This window comes from Urocitellus parryii, chromosome 8 (assembly GCF_045843805.1).
Source record: "Urocitellus parryii isolate mUroPar1 chromosome 8, mUroPar1.hap1, whole genome shotgun sequence".
Classification (NCBI taxonomy): Eukaryota; Metazoa; Chordata; class Mammalia; order Rodentia; family Sciuridae; genus Urocitellus; species Urocitellus parryii.
Genome location: NC_135538.1, coordinates 63,426,549 through 63,445,883, shown reverse-complemented (window position 1 = coordinate 63,445,883; position 19,335 = coordinate 63,426,549). Strand labels below are relative to the sequence as shown.

Here is a 19,335-nt window from a genome sequence, read left to right as displayed (position 1 = left end):
TTTTATTTATTTTTGTAGTATTAGTTATACTTTCTCCTCTTCTGATTTGAGTCATCTCTTTTATTAATTGATTAATCCAGCAAAAATTTGCTAAATTTGTTGATTTTTTCAAAACACCATTTCTCAGATTTTTTTCTATTGTTTTTCCCTTCTATTTTTTCACTTATTTGTCTTTTAATCTAGTTACTTACTTTTTCTTCTGCTACTTTCAGTTTAGTTTGTTGTTTTTCTGTTTCCTTGAGGAATGACGTTAGTTTATTGATTTGAGATCCCTCTTGTTTTAAACATATTTACTGTTATAATTTTTTCTTAGCACTCTTTTTGCTGCATCTCATGTTTTGCTTTCATTTTTGTTTGTTTTATGATATTTTCTAACCTTCATTTTGATTTCAAGATTGTGTTAAGTTTCACATATTTGTGAATTTTCTACTTTCCTAAAGTTATTGATTTTTAATCCATTCCAATATGATCAGAAAAGATAGATGGTGTGGTTCATTTAAAAATTTGTTCTGACTTGCTTGTGGCCTAATCTGATTCATTTTCCTGGGGAAATGTTCTGTGGTATACTTGAGAAAAATGTATATCTGCTTGAGTTGGGCTTTGTGTTTTATATATGTCTATTAAGTTGCCTATGGTCTTTTTTAGTCCTGTTTTCTTATTGATATACTTTCTGATTGTTCTATCCACTACTCTTGTATTATCTATTTTTCTCTTCAATTCTTCATAAATTTGGGTTCTTTCACTAGTTAGGGTATATAAATTTATAAGTGTATATCTTCCTGCTGCATTGACTCCTATGTCAGACCCCCATACCTGTAGGTTCCATGTTAATGGATGAAACCAGTATATATAAAAAATACTTGCTTTTCTTTCTTCTTGGGTTATGGAGGGAGGCACAAGGGCTGGGTGTTGTTGACCTTTTCCTCTTTTTGTGTGGCTCACTGATCTGCCAGTTGGAAGGGCCTAAGACTGAGACTTGTTGAAATAACTCTAAGCTTCCATTCTCACCACTATAAGGTAGGATGGAATGAGAAAAACTGTCAGTTGGAGTTTTGTCTGCACAAAGCTGACAGGGTGGGGCTGCTGCAGAGTTCTATGGGAGGATTCCATAGGCTGGGGCTTGGGTGGTAATCAGGCTTTGTCGGGTGGTGTCTGCCCTAGAGAGATTAGACCAACACAATTTTAGGGCCTGGCAGTTGATGATCTCCACTGGGAGTCTGGATCTCATTGGCCTCTCAAAAATTCTACTTGTGGAGCCTGGATGGTGGTGCATACCTATAAACCCAGCAGCTTGGGAAGCTGAGGCAGGAGGATTAAGAGTTAAAAGCTAGCCTCAGCAAAAGCTAAACAACACAATGAGACCCTGTCTCTAAATAAAATACATAATAGGGCTGGGGATATGGCTCAATGATGAAGTGCCCCTGAGTTCGATTTCCAGTACCCACCACCCCAAAGAAAGAATTCTACTTGTGGGCAGGGAAGCCAATCCTCCACACACTCTATTGTCTATGAACTCAGTCTTCTTAGGCTTAGTCCCTGAGTGTATTCACACCTGCCTGTTCAGATTCCTGATGAGCTTCAGCTGTTCACATGAGCTTCCAGACTCAAAGGAAAAGTGAGTTGGGCTCCTCTTTGTTTTTCTGACTTGAATTCCATTGGGTACAATATTCGCTGTGATTGTTTCACTTACGTTCTCCTAGGTATGCTCTAAGTCTCATGGTAGGTGTGTTCGCTAGGACAGTATGACTGTATTTGCCATGCTCTCCTGGCTCCTGAAACTGCCGCATGGCTTCCTCAAGATGGCTCCCTCTTCAGTTGTCTGTAGCCAGTTGATAAAAACAGAGCACCTACCTATCTTCCCTCCCTCCCTCCCTTCCTTCCTTCCTTCCATCCTTCCTTCCTTCCTTCCTTCCTTCCTTCCTTCCTTCCTTCCTTCCTTCCTTCCTTCCTTCCTTCCTTCCTTCTTAATTCTAATCAGTTATACATGACAGTAGAAATCTCTTCAATTCAGTGTACACAAATAGAGCAGAATTTTTCACTTCTCTGGTTGTGCATGAAGTAGAGTTATACCATTCATGCAATCATACATGTACCTAGGGTAATGATATCTGTCTCATTCCACCATCTTTCCTACCCCTTCCCTTCGCCTCATCCAAAGTTCCTCTGCTTATCCCATATAACCACCCCCCATACGGATTAGCATCCACATATCAGAGAAAACATTTGTCCCCTAGTTTTTTGAGATTGACTTATTTTGCTTAGCATGATATTCTCCAGCTCCATCCATTTACCTACAAATGCTATAATTTTATTCTACTTTAATGCTAAGTAACATTCCATTGTGTATATGTACTACAGTTTCTTTATCCACTCATCTATTAAAGGGCATCTAGGTTGCTTCCACAGTTTAGCTATTGTGAATTGTGCTGCTATAAACATTGAAGTGGCTGTATTATTGTAGTATGCTGTTTTTAAGTCTTTAAGGTATAGACCAAGGAGTGGGATAGCTGGGTCAAATGGTGGTTCCATTCCAAGTTTTCTAAGTAATCTCCATACTGTTTTCCATATTGGTTGCACCAATTTGCAGTCCCACCAACACTATGTTAGTGTGCTTTTCCTCCACATCCTAGCCAAAACTTATTGTTGCTTGTATTCTTTATAACTGCTATTCTAATTGAAGTGAGATAAAATCTTAGAGTAGTTTTGATTTGCATTTCTCTAATTACTAGAGATGTTGAACATTTTTTTCATATATTTGTTGATTGATTGTATTTCTTCTGAGTAGCATCTGTTCAGATCCTTAGCCCATTTATTGATTGGGTTATTTGTTTTTTGGTGTTAAGTTTTTGAGTTCTTTATATATCATGGAGATTAGTGCTCTGATGTGCATTTGGCAAAATTTGCTCCCAAAATGTAAGCTCTCTCTTCACCCCATTGATTGTTTCTTTGCTGAGAAGCTTTTCAGTTCGAATCCATCCCATTTATTGATTCTTAATTTTATTTCTAGTGCTTTAGGAGTCTTGTGAAGGATGTCAGGGCCTAATCTGACATGATGACATTTGGGCCTACTTTTTATTCTATTAGGGTCTCCCTTTTGGAGATTCTGGGGACCTTTGAAAACTTTTTCTGGAAGCTATGACTATTCCAGTCTTATGCATCTATTTCCCAATTAGAGAGATTTGCCAGTAATTTCCTTTTTTTTAAAAAAATGTCTTTATGATTTTTTTTATTTTGTTTATTTTTATGTGATGCTGAGGATAGAATCCAGTACCTCACACATGCTAAGCAAGTGCTCTACCACTGAGCTGCAACCACAGCCCCTAGCACACACATTTTTTTTTTTTTAAAGAGAGAATGAGAGAGGAGAGGGAGAGAGAGAGAGAAAGAGAGAGAGAGAATTTTCCAACATTTATTTTCTAGTTCTCGGCGGACACAACATCTTTGTTGGTATGTGGTGCTGAGGATCGAACCCGGGCCGCACGCACACCAGGAGAGCGCGCTACCGCTTGAGCCACATCCCCAGCCCAGTAATTTCCTTTTAAGAACTCTTAATCTCTTGTTTCCTCTGATGTTTGTATATAGTACCATAGGTTCTCTAGTGCTACAGTAAGTAGCAAGGTGCTTTTCAACCCTTTATTTTAGTGGCTCCAAGTGCCTAAAGTATTTAGTTTTCTTATAAGCTCTCCAAATCAGGTGAGAGAGAAAGCAGTTTCTTGGGAAACTTCCCCCAAAACTAGAATACCAAATCATATTCTAGGTTTTTCCTTCTCTTCCAAGGGAGAGGTTATGGGTTGGATATATTCTTTCAATTACACAAAAGCCCTGAATTATCTGCAACACTGTAGGCCATCTAAACTTTTCTGATTCTTTTAGTGCTATAAACCATGTAGCACAGAAACTAATCCCTTAAGTTGCCTTCAATCCTTTACTCTTCTCTTTTTCCCTAGGGAGAAGTTCTGAGCCAAGTGGACCTGTGCTGGCTTGTAGAATGGGCAGTAATGAAAAAAAAAAAAGGGCTCATCTTATCTTTTTTACTGTAGCTGTACGTGGCTTTGCATTCACCAGGGATACTGCATGTTTTTAACTGCTTTCTATAATTGTTACAAAAGAATTTGGATTCTCTATTGTTAATTCAGTGGAAAGAGGTCTGAAAGTTCTTATCCCACCGTCTTATCAATGTCATTTCTGTTATAATGAAGTTTTACATTTTAAGTTTGTGTGAGTTTCTACAAAATATATAATGTATTAAAGTTAGAATTTATACTATAATAGGAGGAAATAACACTGATACAGCCCATAGTTTTCTTTAAAAATGGTTTTACATTTAGTTCTATACAGGTAGAATTTATTTAGGATTTTTTCTAATATGATTATTTTAACTCTTAGTTTGAACTTTCATATAATTAACAGTCAAAAGTTATCCATTGGTAGAATATCAGTGTCAAAACCTAGAGTATCTAGGTGATAGAATGAAAAATATGACCATTATAAAAATGTGAAAGAGCAAATATTCATTGATTAGAGGGAAAAAGTTCTTGATTTAAGATTTAAAAGTAGATTATTAGGGTTAGTTAAAATTGCTAGAGTTCAACTCCTATTGGAATTTTGTTTAAGAGAATGAGGGATATATATATATATATATAAATATATATATATATATATGAATATATATCTTTTTGTCTGAATTAAAATATAATACTAATGCTGTAGAACATAGATTTATATATACACACATTTATGTATTCATATATTGAGAATATAGATGTTGTATAATATGTTGTAGTAGGAAAAGGGGAAAGAAGGTGGCTATAAAAGTCTAAAGATGCAGGAAAACTTAGGCTATCTATTATTTCAAAATGTAAGCATTTAAATATTTAGAATGTTGCTGGAAAAATTTTAAAGTGCCCAAGAAACAGACTATGTGGTTTCAACACTACATTTTAGTTTCACCTTATGTCTTGATATGTGCATATGGAAATTATAAAATTAGAATATTTTTTCTTTGTTTCAAGGTCATTAAAAGATCTATGGAGCAGAGGGTATGTTGTGATATTTAGAGTGGATCCCTGGGGGTGGGGGTACAGAGCAAGAGGATTTTTTGTATGTTTAAGAAAGTTACATTTTAGAATAGAATTTAGAATAGAAATGATCAGAATAATGCCATTATTGTTACCTATGATTATTAAGTAAATGTTGGATCCAGTTTTTGAAATACCCACGAAATATAGATATTATGAGTTATAAATTTTGCTCTGTTAAGGAGTAATTTACTTTTCTTCAGGTATTTCTAGTATTTTTTAAAATTTTTATTTCTAAGTGCATTATGACTTTATTCTATGCATATGGAGTAGATTATCAAGTTATGAAAAAAGATCCTGCAATATAAGCTATACAAGATGATATATTATGATTAAGAAGATAGTATGACAACTTTCTTAATATTTTACCTCATTCTCTTAAGAAGGTTTTATCTATGAATTAAAACAATTCTATACAAATGCAGTAGAACAGATTTATTTTAAAAAGAAATAATAATATTGGGAAATTTTTATAGATGCAAGAATATATTAAATTTAAGTCCATTGAGATATAAGAACTAGAATTTTTGTATTCCATCATGACGATGACATTTTTAAATTAATGTTTTAATTTGTTATACATAACAGTAGAATACATTTACGCACTTTGATATATCATAAATAGATGGGATATAATTTCTCATTTTTCTGAGTTAACATGTTGTAGAATCACTTTGGTCATGCAGTCATATATATACATAAAGTAATAATGTCTGTTTCATTCTACTATCTTTCATATCCCATATCCGCTTCCCTCCCCTCCCTTCACTTCCCTCTATCTAATCTAAGATAATGCTATTCATTTTTTTAAAAAAGTGGTTTATTGAGGTATAATTTACATGCCAAATAATTCACCCTTTGTAAGCATGTAATTCAATGATCTATAGTATATAAGGTCACACAACTGTTACAATAAACCAGTTTTGGAATTTTTTATTACACTGTATTGTTTTCCAAAGGCCATTTGCAGTCAATTCTTATTTTCTCTGCTTTTCACTATAAATTTGCTCTTTTTGGATTTTTTTTAATGAATGGAATCCTACATACATAATCTTTGTGTGACTTCTTTGATTTAGCATAAAATTTTTCAGGTTCTCTAATATAATGGATCCAAAGTCCATATTTCATTAATTTTTTTCCTCAATAATATTCCATTTATGGATATACTATATTTTATTTATCTACTGACTGGTTGTTTGGATTTTGGATTGTTTTCAGTCTGGGGCTTCTATGAATAATATTGAAATGTATATTTGTCTAGCAGTATCTGTGTGGACACATTTGTATTTTCTTTTTTAAAATATTTTTTAGTTGTCAATAGACCTTTATTTTATTTATTTATATGTGGTGCTGAGAATCAAACCCAGTGCCTCACACATGCTGGGCAAGCACTTTGCCACTGAGCCACAACCCCAGCACACATTTGTATTTTCTTGCCTAATTGCTGTAAGACTTTTGGTATAATGTTGAATAAAAGAATTGATAGTGGGAGTTCTTGTCTTTTTCTTGGCATTGAAGGAAAAGCATTCCACTTTTTACTGTAAATATGATGTTAGGTGTGAGTTTTTCATATATGATCTTTATCTTGTTGAGATGCATTCCTTTTATATCTAATTTCTTGAGATTTTTAATCATAAAAGGATAATACATTTTGTGAAATGCTTTTTCTGCATTTATTGAGACAATCAGAAAATCTTTATTTTGTCTTCCATTAATGAAGTGTAAAAGATTTTTATATTTGCATATGTTAAACTACCCTTAACTTTTTGAGAAAATCCCATTTGATCGTGGTGAATAATTTTTTAAATTTGCTATTGAATTCACTTTAGTTGTGCTTTGTTGAGGATTTTTGCCCCATGTTTATCAGGGATATTGGCTTATACTTTTCTTTTCTTGCAGTGTCCTTATCCTTTATTAGAATAATACTGGCCTTAGGAAATATAATTTTCCCTCAATTCACTTCTTTTTGCAATTTTGAGAAGGATTGGCATTATTTCTTATTTGAATATTTAATGAAATTCACCAGTGAAATAATAAGGTCTTGAGCCTTATTCATAGGTGATTTTTTTTGTTAATGAGTCAGTCTCCTTACTTGTATTGGTCTGTTCAGATTTTCTATCTCTTCTCAGTTTTGTCTTGGTATGTAATCCAATTAATTGGCATATACTTGTACACAGTAGTTCCTTATGATCTTTGTATTTCTGTGACATAAATTGTAATGTATATATTCTCTTTAGTTATTGACTTTATGTGAGTTTCATCTTTTTTTCCTTAGTCTGTCTGAAGCTTACCATGAATGAATAAGAATTTCTGTTGCTCCATATTCTTGATTGCATTTGGTGTGTTGATGTTCTGAATTTTGGCTATTGTGATATGTGTGCAGCGGTATTTCAATGTTTTAATTTGCATTTCTTAATGGTGTGGGATATGTAACATCTTTCCATGTGCCTCCTTGTCATCTATATATCTTCTTAAGCCCATTTAAAAATTGTTGTTCATTTTTTAATGTTGAATGTCAAGATTTCTTTGTATTCTTCAGATAACTAATTTATTCAAAATGTCTTCTTATATTATTTTATCTCTGTTGCTTTCTTTTCTCATTCTATTCACAGTGTCTTCTTTCCTTACTTTTGATAGTTTGACATTTATTGTTAAACTGTGTTTGTTTGTACATAATTGCCTCTCCCTCCACTGGCCACCAACTGGTCTCCCAGGAGGAAAAGGAAGCAAAGATGGCTCTAAATGACTCTTAGCTGCCACTTTGGGCCTTATAAAATGAGACCAGTGTGCTCTACCTTCCACCATGAAGCAAAAACTCTAATTTCCAGTTAGACTTCATAAGGAGACAGCAGGCTCTATTCCTTGGGACTCAAGGTGAGGCTGAACATCATGACGGAGTGTTTGGCAGAGGGAAGCAGCTTCATAGTAGAAGGCAAACCCAATGCCATAGTTTTTTTTTTTTCCTCCAGTTACTCTGATAAATTTAGATAGCACTATTGAAATAACAGCAATGCTGGCTGCTAGAATGTTATTGTTAGGATCTTGAATGTCCTCCAAATGCTCATGTTTTGAAGGCTTGGTTCCCAGTGCAGCAATGTTCAGAGACAGGTCTTCTGGGAAGTGATTGGATTATAAGGACTCTGACCTCATCAGTAATCCACTGATGAATGAATAATTTGATAGCATTATTGGGAGATGGTGGAAACTCTAGGAAGTAGAGCCTAGTTGGAGGAAGTTTATTGGGGGTCTGCCTTGGAAGTGGCTTGTCCCTGGTCCTTTTCCTCTCTTTCTCTGGTGCTTAGCTGCCATGAGGTTAGCACACCCTTCTATCTTGATAATCTTGTCTTGCCTCAAACCAAAATTAATGGCCCAGCAGAAACCTCTAACATAGAGATCCAAAATGAATCTTTCTTCATTTAAGTTGGTTTTGATAGGTATTTGTCCCAGTGATGAAAAGCTGATACAAACATGATAATATGTTGACTGTGCAGTTTATGAGGCCTTTCTCAATGGTAGAACTTCTTGTTAGGGTTGTTAGCCTGGTCAATGAGTAACTGATTTGGGGTGAACTGTTTCCCATAGGCAGCCTAATACTATTTGAGCCAGTCTATTACCTTCTTAGTATTATACAGATTCACAAAGCAGAAGTGCTCTCCAAAGCAAGTGGAGAAGCCAAGAGCAAAGACTGTTCCAGTGTCTCCTGTGGCACTTGCAGCCAAGATGCTTACATTCACAAATCTTTTTACTGGGTGGTGATGTATCTCTTTGTCAGAGGAAACCTTAGACTTAGGAGAAAACCTCAGATTTACCAAAATACTGACTATGTCTGAATTCAAAGCTTATTCTTTGAATGCTTCTTGGTTTAGTCAGCTTTTTCACTGCTGTGACTAAAAGGCCCAATCAGTGCATTTGTAGAGGAGAAAAGGTTTATTTAGTGTCTCAGTTTCAGAGGTCTCCATCCATAGACAGCAGGCTCCATTCCTTGGGACCCAAGGTGAGGCTGAACATCATGGCGGAGTGTTTGGCAGAGGGAAGCAGCTCACGTGGTGATCAGAAAGCAGAGAGAGGTCTCCTTCTACTTGCCAGATACAAATATATTCCCCAATGCCACATCCCAATTCCCACCTCCTCAGCTATAATCTACCACTTTAGTTAGCACTCAGTTAATTCCTATCAGGGGATTAATTCACTGATTGGTTTAAAATTCTCAAAACCCAATTGTTTCTCCTCTGAACCTTCTTGCATTGTCTCACATGTGAGCTTTTGGGGGGAAACCTTACATGCAAACCATAACATTTCTGATCAAAGTAAAAACCCTTTCCAGACCCTTGAACAGCATCTGTTTCAGCAGTTCTAGGCTTCTACCTCCTAAATGCTCTCTATAGGTCTTGCCTAGATCTTCTGCCACATGTTTGGCTACATCCACTGTAACTTCATTTGCCAGTGTAGCAGCACCCATAGAAAAGCCAAAGATTCCCTCAGGGAATCTAGCTTTCTGGAGGATTCATATGACTTCAGACATCATGGGTGCAAGGCACTTGGTGGTATAGAAACCAGGTCCATCTTTAACCATAGTGATGATCTTCCTCTACCTGTTACACCTGAAGCAATTGTATCCTTGGATGTCTTTTTACTTATGATCTCAAACAGCTGTGTCTTGTCCATAGGAGAGAAGTAATACAGTCACTCTCTCAAGTCTTTTGCCAACAGCAGCAATTTTGGCAGCAATTTGATTAGAAAAACAGTGATCTGGGATCCCTACTGTTACTTCCTTTAGTACTCTGTGCTTAAGACTAAGGTCCTCAAAAATATCTTCAATCACCATGTTGGCCTTTTCAAAACTCTGGTAATTAAGTTGCCTAGCCAAGTTGCTGAAAATAGAATTTCTTTCTAATAATATTAGAACTTCCTTATTTATTTTATCAGACAATATTTTTGAATACTTGCTATTCTTGGCCCTTCCCAGCCTGTAGCATCTTTTAAATGCAGTCTTCAGTCCTTTATTCAGGTGATGCTACCTCCCTGTCTGCCCTCCACCAAGAGTAGCTAGGTGCTTAATGTTCTTCTACAGAGATCCAAATTTATTTTTCTTGAACAAGACCTAACTATGATTGTAATGGTTAATTTGATTTGTCAACTTGGTTGGGTTAAGAGATGCTGATGATTAAAAGGTTCTGGGTGTATCAATGAGGGTGTGTCAAGGAATGATTAGCATGTGGGATAGCCCACTGGAGACCCTCCCTAAGTGTGGGCAGCACAGTCCAATAGGATGATGGCTTGGATGGAATAAAAGTTGGAAGAACAAGGAAGCAACAGCAGATGCAAGCTCAATTCTTCTTAAATGGGTTTTGATTGCTGCTGCGATCAACTGAGGATATGAACTCTTGATTCTTAGTCTTCCAAAGCAGACTTTGACAGTGATTCTTGAGAAACCTTTGGTCTTGGACTAGGGTAGCACCTTTGATCCCTCTTGTTCTAGGGCTTCAGCCTCTTGAACTGTGCAGCAACTGGTTCTTTTAGCTCTCCAGCCTGCAGGTGGCTATTAGGGACTATTCAGATTCTGTTTGCTTAAGCTGACCTAATGAAAACCCCTTTTATAATTATACTTCCTGTTGATTCTGTTCCTCTAGAGAATCCTGACTAATACAATGATAGTCCTATAAAGGCCTTTAATCTTTGGTCATTGCAAGCTCTTCAAATTTGAGAATTGATGAGATAACCAGCATCATTCCCTTGATTGGATCTAGTCTTTATCACATACTTTATTTTCAGAGGTGCTGGATAATGACCTTCAGTCTGCTTTCACACTTTTTCTTCCACCTTTTTGTTTCCTGACAAATGGAATATTCATGGTGTATGATGTCAATTTTTTCATCAATATTTTATGTCTTTAGAGAGATCTTATCTGCTAGTCCTTTGGAAAACTAACTGTAGCTTTTTCTAAGTATCCAAATATTTGTGACTCTGGAGATTTTCATCTTGGTCTTGGGGATTCCACCAATTGGTCAACCAGTTCCATTTTCTTTGTACTAATGTTTCTAATAATGAGCATCATGTCAAAAGCAGTGGGCACAACTGATATTTTGGATAACATTTGTGTGCCTTCTGCTGCTGGTAAGGTATTTACTAATGCTTCATGACAACTAATATTATTTTTATATCTTTTGTTGCTGTTCTGTAGTGGCATAAAATGGCAAGTTCAAGACTTCCTTCTAAGCACAATCCACTGATGACAGCACAGGAAACTTTGTGAACTTTGCAAGTCTGTCTATCTGTGCCCCCCCCTCTCTGTCTCTGTCTCTGTCTCTGTCTCTCTCTCTCTCTCTCCCCCTCTCTCTTTCTTTCCCTCTCTCTCTCTTTCTTACAATCATGGTATGGGGATCAAACCCAGGGCATCATGTATGCCAGGCAAGCAATCTACCATTGAGCCACGTCCCTAGCCCAAGTTTCTCCAGCATTCTCTGTCCTCCCTGTGTATTTATGTTACTTCCTGAGGGGCCTTATAGACTGCTAACATGTTGATTTCAGCTGTAAACAAAGCAACCTGGCTCTGATAAGATAAGGATGACACTTCTGATTTAGTCAGTGGTCCAGATTTTGTTCATTACGTCTGCAAATTCGTATAGTGGTTCTTTATTCAGTAAATTTACCTTTAAATTGAATGAATTAATTTGAATAACTGTCACATCCCCTTTGACTCAATAGTTATTACAGACCTGATCTGCAAAGCAGAATACCCTGTAAAATTGAGGCAAATATAACTCTGGGAACAGAAAGTTCCTTCAGGTAGTGTAGAAGGTGAGGCTGCCAGTTGCCCAGAAGGCTACAACCTTGAGCTAGAGAAGATGAAAATTGAGAGTGCTTCTCTTTTCTTCTATTTCTGATTTGTTGAATTTTAATAATTATGATTGGTTTCTAGAATTTGCCAAATACTTTTCTCCATTAATTAAGGTGCTTTTGTCCTCTTTTTAACTAACATAGTATATGATTGCATTATCTAATTTTTATACATTAAATAAACCTTGTATTCCTGGATCAATCCATTTGGTCATTAGGTATTACATATAATAATCAACAGTATAATGCTTTTTATATGTTACTGGCATTTGGGGCAATATTTGTATGCCTCCTGCTACTGGTAAGATATTACTGGATGTATCTTTCTAATATTAAGGATTTTTTCTATGTTTACAAGGAATGTGTACAAGAAAAAGAATGTTTTCAATTTTGGTATAAGGGTAATAGAATGGATTGGGAAGTGTTCTTTTCTTTTTGAAAGATTATAAATGGTTGGCATTATTTCGTCATTAAATATATTAGAATTAATTAGTGAAGCCATATTTTTATTTTAAATGAGTAGATCATATTGCTTTTATATCAGTAATAACTTCACATTAAATTCTATATAAAATTCAAATTTCTTGCAAAAGTCTACAAACCCCAGTGTATAGACAACCTGTCTAAATCTGACTTTTCCTACCACTTTCTAATTTGCACACTAAACTCTAACTTCATGGGCCTTTTTATATACTTGAATATTCTAGTCTAAGGGTTTTGTCTGTCACTTGATATTCTTTCTATTCTGGTTTTTTTCTCATCAATTATATATTAATTCAAATGTCATTGCCTCATATAATTCTTCCCAGCCTACTCACCTTCATTGATGCCCTGGTGACGCATTAGCTTCTAACTCTGTAGTCTTTTTCTTTTCTTAGCACTGATTAGTATTTGAATAAAGGACAAAATCTTAATGTTTATTTAGCATATATTTTCTATTATCCCTTAAATATAAGCTCTGTAAAGGCAGATCTGGCCTTTATGTAGTCTTTCTCATTTCCTGCTATACTCCTTGCATCTAAAACAGTGCTGGAACTCACTGAAACCTCAATCATTAATTGTGTGATAAGTAAATAAAATGAACTTTCTCAGGGTCCTGCTGGAGTTTAGGAAAATAATTAGTGTGATCTTTTCTGATAGTATTTAAAATCCATAAAATAGATAAGAATAGCTTGATAGAGATCATTAAAGATTAATTTTTTAGTATTTCCAATTTTTTGGACAGATAATAACTATATCTTTTCTTTATAGGGTAGAGTATGTTATTTCAGTATATTCATACATTATGTGTTGATCAACTCAAGATATTTATGTTATTACCTCAAAGATTTTTCATTTCTTTGTGATGAGAACATTCAAGATCCTCCCTGCTTATTGTTTTTTAACCATTTTGAATTATACAACATGATAGTGTTAACTATAAGCACATTTCTGTGTAATAGAACACAAGAACTAATTTTTCCTATCTGGCTGTGACTTTGTTCCTATTAAACAATCTTTTCTCATATACCATTCTCCTTACCCACCCCAACCTCAATACCACTGTTCTATGTCTCTCAACTCAGATTTTTAAGAAATAATTTTTTGTGTTAAAATTATTTTGTGTTAGTTTGTGTGTGTAAATAATGTTTACAATAGTGTAGCATCAGTGTTGTCAAAACACTGTGTTGGTCATATGGGAAATAAGAACAGAACAGGTTGGGATCTTCAGGTGTAATTCCTTCCTCCTGCAATTTCAGGGATTAAACATAATTAAACAGGGGTATTTGTGTAAAAAAACCCCCAAGTTATTAATATCCCATAACATCCTGTAAAAATCTATAGTAGCCATAAGCACCTTGAACCTAGGTTTTCTTCTGCATTTTCATGTTTAAAATAAAAAAACCTCTAATGAAAAATGCAAGGCAATTCTCATTTTCTTAATGGAAATATACCACTAAAGTTTTTGGTTTACTTAGGTTTTTAAGCTCCTAGAAATGTAGGTTAAATAATGTAATATCCATTTAAAATATTACAGTTCGAAATTTAGGGTTGACCTTAAGAAGATGGCTCAAGCAGCTGTTTCAATTGCCTCATTTCACAGAAAGGAGGCAGTGAAGGAAAAATAGAATTGAGGTATGGGTGATGAAATAAATGCTCTAAGACTTGAGATTACATAGACTGAGACCTGGAGAGACTGGAAGGATACTAAAATAGGTAACAAATGTAGAATGTCTTACCTCCTTCTCAAATAGTGGGTGAGAAGGGGGAAGGGGCATTAGGGAAAGCAGGGGAGCAGGCATTCTCTCACCCACTTAACAACAATTGGAAAGATGGACAAAACTTAAAGCACAACAGTAACAGAAAGCTTCTTAAAAGGGCACAAACAGCTTAAAACCAAATTATGAAAAGAAAGCTGACCTGGGAGTTTGTAGCCATCTTGTGGAATCTTCAGCCACCCAGTCACCCTTTTAAATCAGCGTGTTATCTTCTCATGCGAATTAAACTAGAGGGAAGTCCCTGCAATGGGGCTTCTTAAAAATATGTTCAAAAAGACCATTAATAGCCCTTAATCACTGAAACTTTCCTCCCTCACTGTGAACAAGAGAAACCGAGCAGTCTAGAAGGGACTTTTCCCTAGAAAGTTTACATCTGACCCCACTCACCTTCTGAGACTAAGGCAAGAGCTTGTTCAACAACTTGCTTGTTCAACACAGAGGTAACAAAGAAGCAGCCTTGGCTTTGAACAAAGGAAGGCAGATTCACTAGGACTCCAGCCAGTGACTCTTGGGGAAGGCATCATAGAAAGACTAGAAACAGTCCCTGGGATCCAGATTGTGGGGGCAGATTGCAGGGCCCACCTGAGGGAAGATGTCTGAATATCCAATGGCATAGAGACCTAGCAGGAAATTGCCTGATTCTATGCAGCAGATAGGGATATAGCAGATAGCAATATCAATTGGCCTAACAAGTATACATCCTGAACTGTGAATCATAACTGGCAAGTGACAGGGCATTGTACAGATACTCATGGATCCTTGCATAAGGAAACAGTGCAAGCCATTCACAACCTTGGGCAGTGGAAACTAGAATCCACGACCACCACAGGAGACTTTTCACAACTGTAATTCAGAGTGGCATCCACTGGGGAAATGCTCCTGCACAACAAATCTCCAGCGGAAAACACAGATTTCCTGTGTCCACAGACAGTCACTAGAACATTTATAACTGTGAAAAGAAATCAGTAGAGGGGAACAGGTACACAGTGACACACAGCAATTACAGGGAAATTCCAGAACCTACATCCTGAACTACTTGACACAATAAAAACGCTATGCCATCTGAACAGTCAGCTGCTTCCAGAAGCTGCTGGTAGGACCATCATAGCAACTAGGAAATTGGTCCCTGTACCCCAAAAACTCAGGAGAGATCCATGGCCTAAGACCTGATGGATATCTGCAAAATGTCCAAATCCTAATAAAATTCAAACCAAGATTGAACAAGAATTTTCTTTACCTGGACATGATATGCAATAAACAACTCTTAACATCAACATTGATCATATAAATAACTCCTTAACTTGAACCATAATTTTTAACCCAATAGCCAACATTGTACCTTCAACCCATTTGAATGTGTTTAATCTAATTTTAAATTAAATTAAATTTCATTAATTATAACCAAACTTCTTTTTTTCATATCTCTACTTTAAACTTGCTTGTCTTATCCCCTACTCAACCCCTGGCAGTATCTGCTACAACCTCAAATATCATCCATCCACTCTCTCCTTTCTACCTTGGTATAAATTGCCCCTTTACAGCATCTTATTTTCATTCTCTTCCCCTCCTCTCTCCTATCTGCCCAATTTTTCTCCCCCTTTTTTTTTTAGCCACCATTTAAGGGTTTAGTAAGTTTACTAAATTTAAAAACTAATTATTTGACCTAAATTCCAGAACTTTATTATAGATATATACCTGAATTTGAGGAACAGCAGATATCAACTGCAACAAAATCTTTGTTCTGATAAGGTTGAGCAGAACAAAGGCTGGCTCAGAAGTGACTATAGTAAATAGGGTTCTGTGGCATTGCTTAAAGTGAGGCTGATATTCAGATCAACAGAGTTCACACATTTAATTAAAATATCATTATCTGGATAGTCACCTAAAACAGGGCTTTTAAGAAAAGGAAGCTCACAAAATAATACTTCACTTAAAAGAAGAAGTCAGAATCATATTGATAGATGGGTAGACACACAAGCAATATGAAAAAGCAAAGGAACAAACCATCCCAGACAACCCATAATGCTCCAACAACTTCATTGACATCACATTGAAAGAAGTGTCAGAGAAGGAATTTAGAAAGTTTATAGTTAAACTGTTCAACAAGAGATGATGTAACAAGTAAAATCAGAGAGAAATAGAAAGTGAAGTATCACTTCAATCAAGAGAGAGATTCTGAAAAAGAATCAAACAGAAATCCTTGAAGGAATTAATGTACCAGATTAAAACTTTAATGAAAAGCATCACCAATAGACTAGACCACATTGAAGACAGATTTTCAGGCCTTGAAGACAAAGTATATAATCTTAAAAATAAAGGCTACCATAGAGAAAAGATGTTAAAAGACCATGAAGAGAATATTCAAGAAACATGGGATAACATGAGAAGACCAAATTTAGGATTCATCAGGATAGAGAAGGCTCTGAAATACAAACTAAATGAACACACAATCTTTTCAATAAAATAATATCAGAAAAAATCCAAACCTCAATAATTAAATGGATATTCAAATACAGAAGGCAGATAGGATTCCAAACATAGAAAATCCCAATAGATCCACTCCAAGAAAACATTATTATGAAAATACCTAACATACAGAGTAAGGAAAGAATTTTAAAAGCTGATAGAGAAAAACGATTGGGCACATTGAGAGGTAAACCAATCTGGATCTCAACTGATTTCTCAACCCAGACCCTAATAGCTAGGAGGTCTAACCAAAAAAAAAAAAAAAAAAAAAAGAGGGGAAAAAACTCAAATTCTTAAAATCTGAGAAGAAAAAAAATATTACCACAGATACCACTGAAATCCAGAGGATTATCAAAAACAATTTTGAAATTTATACCCTAATAAGCTAGAAAATCTTGAAGCCATAGTCAAATTTGTGGAGACATATGACCTACCCAAATTTGAAAACACATTAAAAAGATAGTTCAACATTTTCAAGTGGTTTTTATCCCATGAAGATGCAGCATACAGAAATCAATAAATGCAATTCACCACATAAATAGATGTAAAGAAAAGAGTCACATGACTGTGTCAATAGATGCAGAAAAAGCATTTGTCAAAGTACAGCATCCATATTTAAGACACTAGAAAAACTAGGGATAGAAATAACATACCTCAACATCATAAAGGCTATATATAACAAACTCAACAAGAAGGCCAATATCATTCTAAATGGAGGAAAACCTGAAACCTTGCTTCTAAAAACAGGGACAAGACAGTGATGCCCATTTTCACCACTCCTATTCAGCATAGTCCTTGAAATTAAAAGGATGCAATTAGGAAAAGAAGAGCACACTCTCTGTTTTGCCAATGACATGATCCTATATTTAGAAGACCCAAGAAATTCCACCAGAAAACTTCTAGAACTCATAAATGAATTCAGAAAATAAGCATATAAGGATACAAATCAACACCCATAAATCAATTGTGTTCCTACACTCCAGTGATGAATCACCTGAAAGAGAAATTAGGAAAATTATTTCATTCATGATGGACTCAATCTAACAAAGGCGTGAAGGACCTCTATAATGAAAACTACAGAACACCAAAGAAAGAAATTGAAGGAGAGCTTAGAAGGTGGAAAGACCTTTATAAGATAGGCAGAATTAATATTGTCAAAATAACCATACTAACAAAAGTGTTATATATATTCAAAACAATTCCCATTAAAATTCTAGTGATGCTCTTCATAGAAAAAAAAAACAGTCATGATTCATTTGGAAAAATAAAAGACCTAGAATAGCCAAAGCAATCCTAAATGAGAAAAGCAAATCAGGAGTCATCAAAATATAAGCACTAAAATTGTACTATAGTAACAAAAAACAGCATAGTATTGGCACCAAAACAGGCATAAAGACCAATGGAACAGAATAGACACAGAGATAAACCCACCTTGATAAAGGTGCCAAAACCATACATTGCAAAAAAGATAGCAGTTTAACAAATGGTGCTGTGATAACTGAAAATCTATATATAGTAGAATTAAATTTAACCCCTCTCACCCTACACTAAATTTAATGTGGCTCAAAGACCTAGGAATTGGACCAGAAACGCTGCACCTGCTAGAAGAAAATGTAGGCCCAATTCTCCAACATGTTAGCCTAGGAACTGACTTCCTTCACAAGACTCCTAAAGTGCAAGAAGTAAAATCAGAAATCAATAAATAAGATGTCATCAAAAAGTTGCCAAAAGTTGCTTCACTGCAAAATAAATGATTATGAATGTGAAGAGAGAACCAACAGAACGGGAGAAAATCTTTACCACCTGCTCCTCAGATAGGGCATTATATTCTCCAGAATATAAAAAGAACTAAAAAAACTTAACACCAAAATCATCATCACCATCATCATCCAATCAATAAATGGACAAAGGAACTGAACAAGCACTTTATAGAAGAAGAAACATGAATGGTCAACACATATATGGAAAAATGTTCAACATCTTTAGCAATTAGAGAAGTGAAAATTAAAACTACACTGAGATTCCATTTCATTCCAGTTGGAATGGCAATTCTCAAGCGTACAAGTAACAATAAATGTTGGTGAGGATGTGGGGAAAAGGTATACTCCTACCTTGCTGTTGGGACTGCAAATTGGTGCAACCACTCTGGAAAGCAGCATGGAGATTCCTCAAAAAACTAGGAATGGGACCACCATTTGACCCAGGTATACCACTCCTTGGTATATATCCAAATGATTTAAAATCAGCATACTACAGTGATGAAGCTATGCTAATATTTATAGCTGCAGAATTCATGTTAGCTAAGCTAAGGAGCCATACTAGGTGTCCTTCAACAAATGAATGTATAAAGAAAATGTGATGTACATACACAATGAAGCATTACTCAGCCACAAAGAAAAATAGCTTTATGACATTTTCCAGTAAATAGATTTATCTGGAGATTATCATGCTAAGTGAAATAAGTCCATCACAAAAAACCAAATGTTGAGTGTTTTCTCTGTTAATATCCAAGTTAATCCCCAATCAAAGAGCAGGGAATGTAAAAATAAAAAGAAGTTCAGTGGAGTTGACAATGGGAAATGAAGAGAAGGGAGGAGTGTTTGGAAAAGGAAGGCAGTGGAATGAGTCTGATACAATTTCTTATGTACATATATAAATATAACAGCAAATCTCACCATGGTGTACATGCACAAGAA

At 35.5% G+C, this 19,335-nt stretch overlaps 2 pseudogenes; both read right to left on the bottom strand.

The window, feature by feature from the left end:
* Positions 1-8,584: 8,584 nt before the first annotated feature.
* On the bottom strand, positions 8,585-10,173 carry LOC144249004 (trifunctional enzyme subunit alpha, mitochondrial pseudogene; annotated as a pseudogene).
* Positions 10,174-10,772: 599 nt separating this feature from the next.
* On the bottom strand, positions 10,773-12,758 carry LOC113185552 (trifunctional enzyme subunit alpha, mitochondrial pseudogene; annotated as a pseudogene).
* Positions 12,759-19,335: the final 6,577 nt, after the last annotated feature.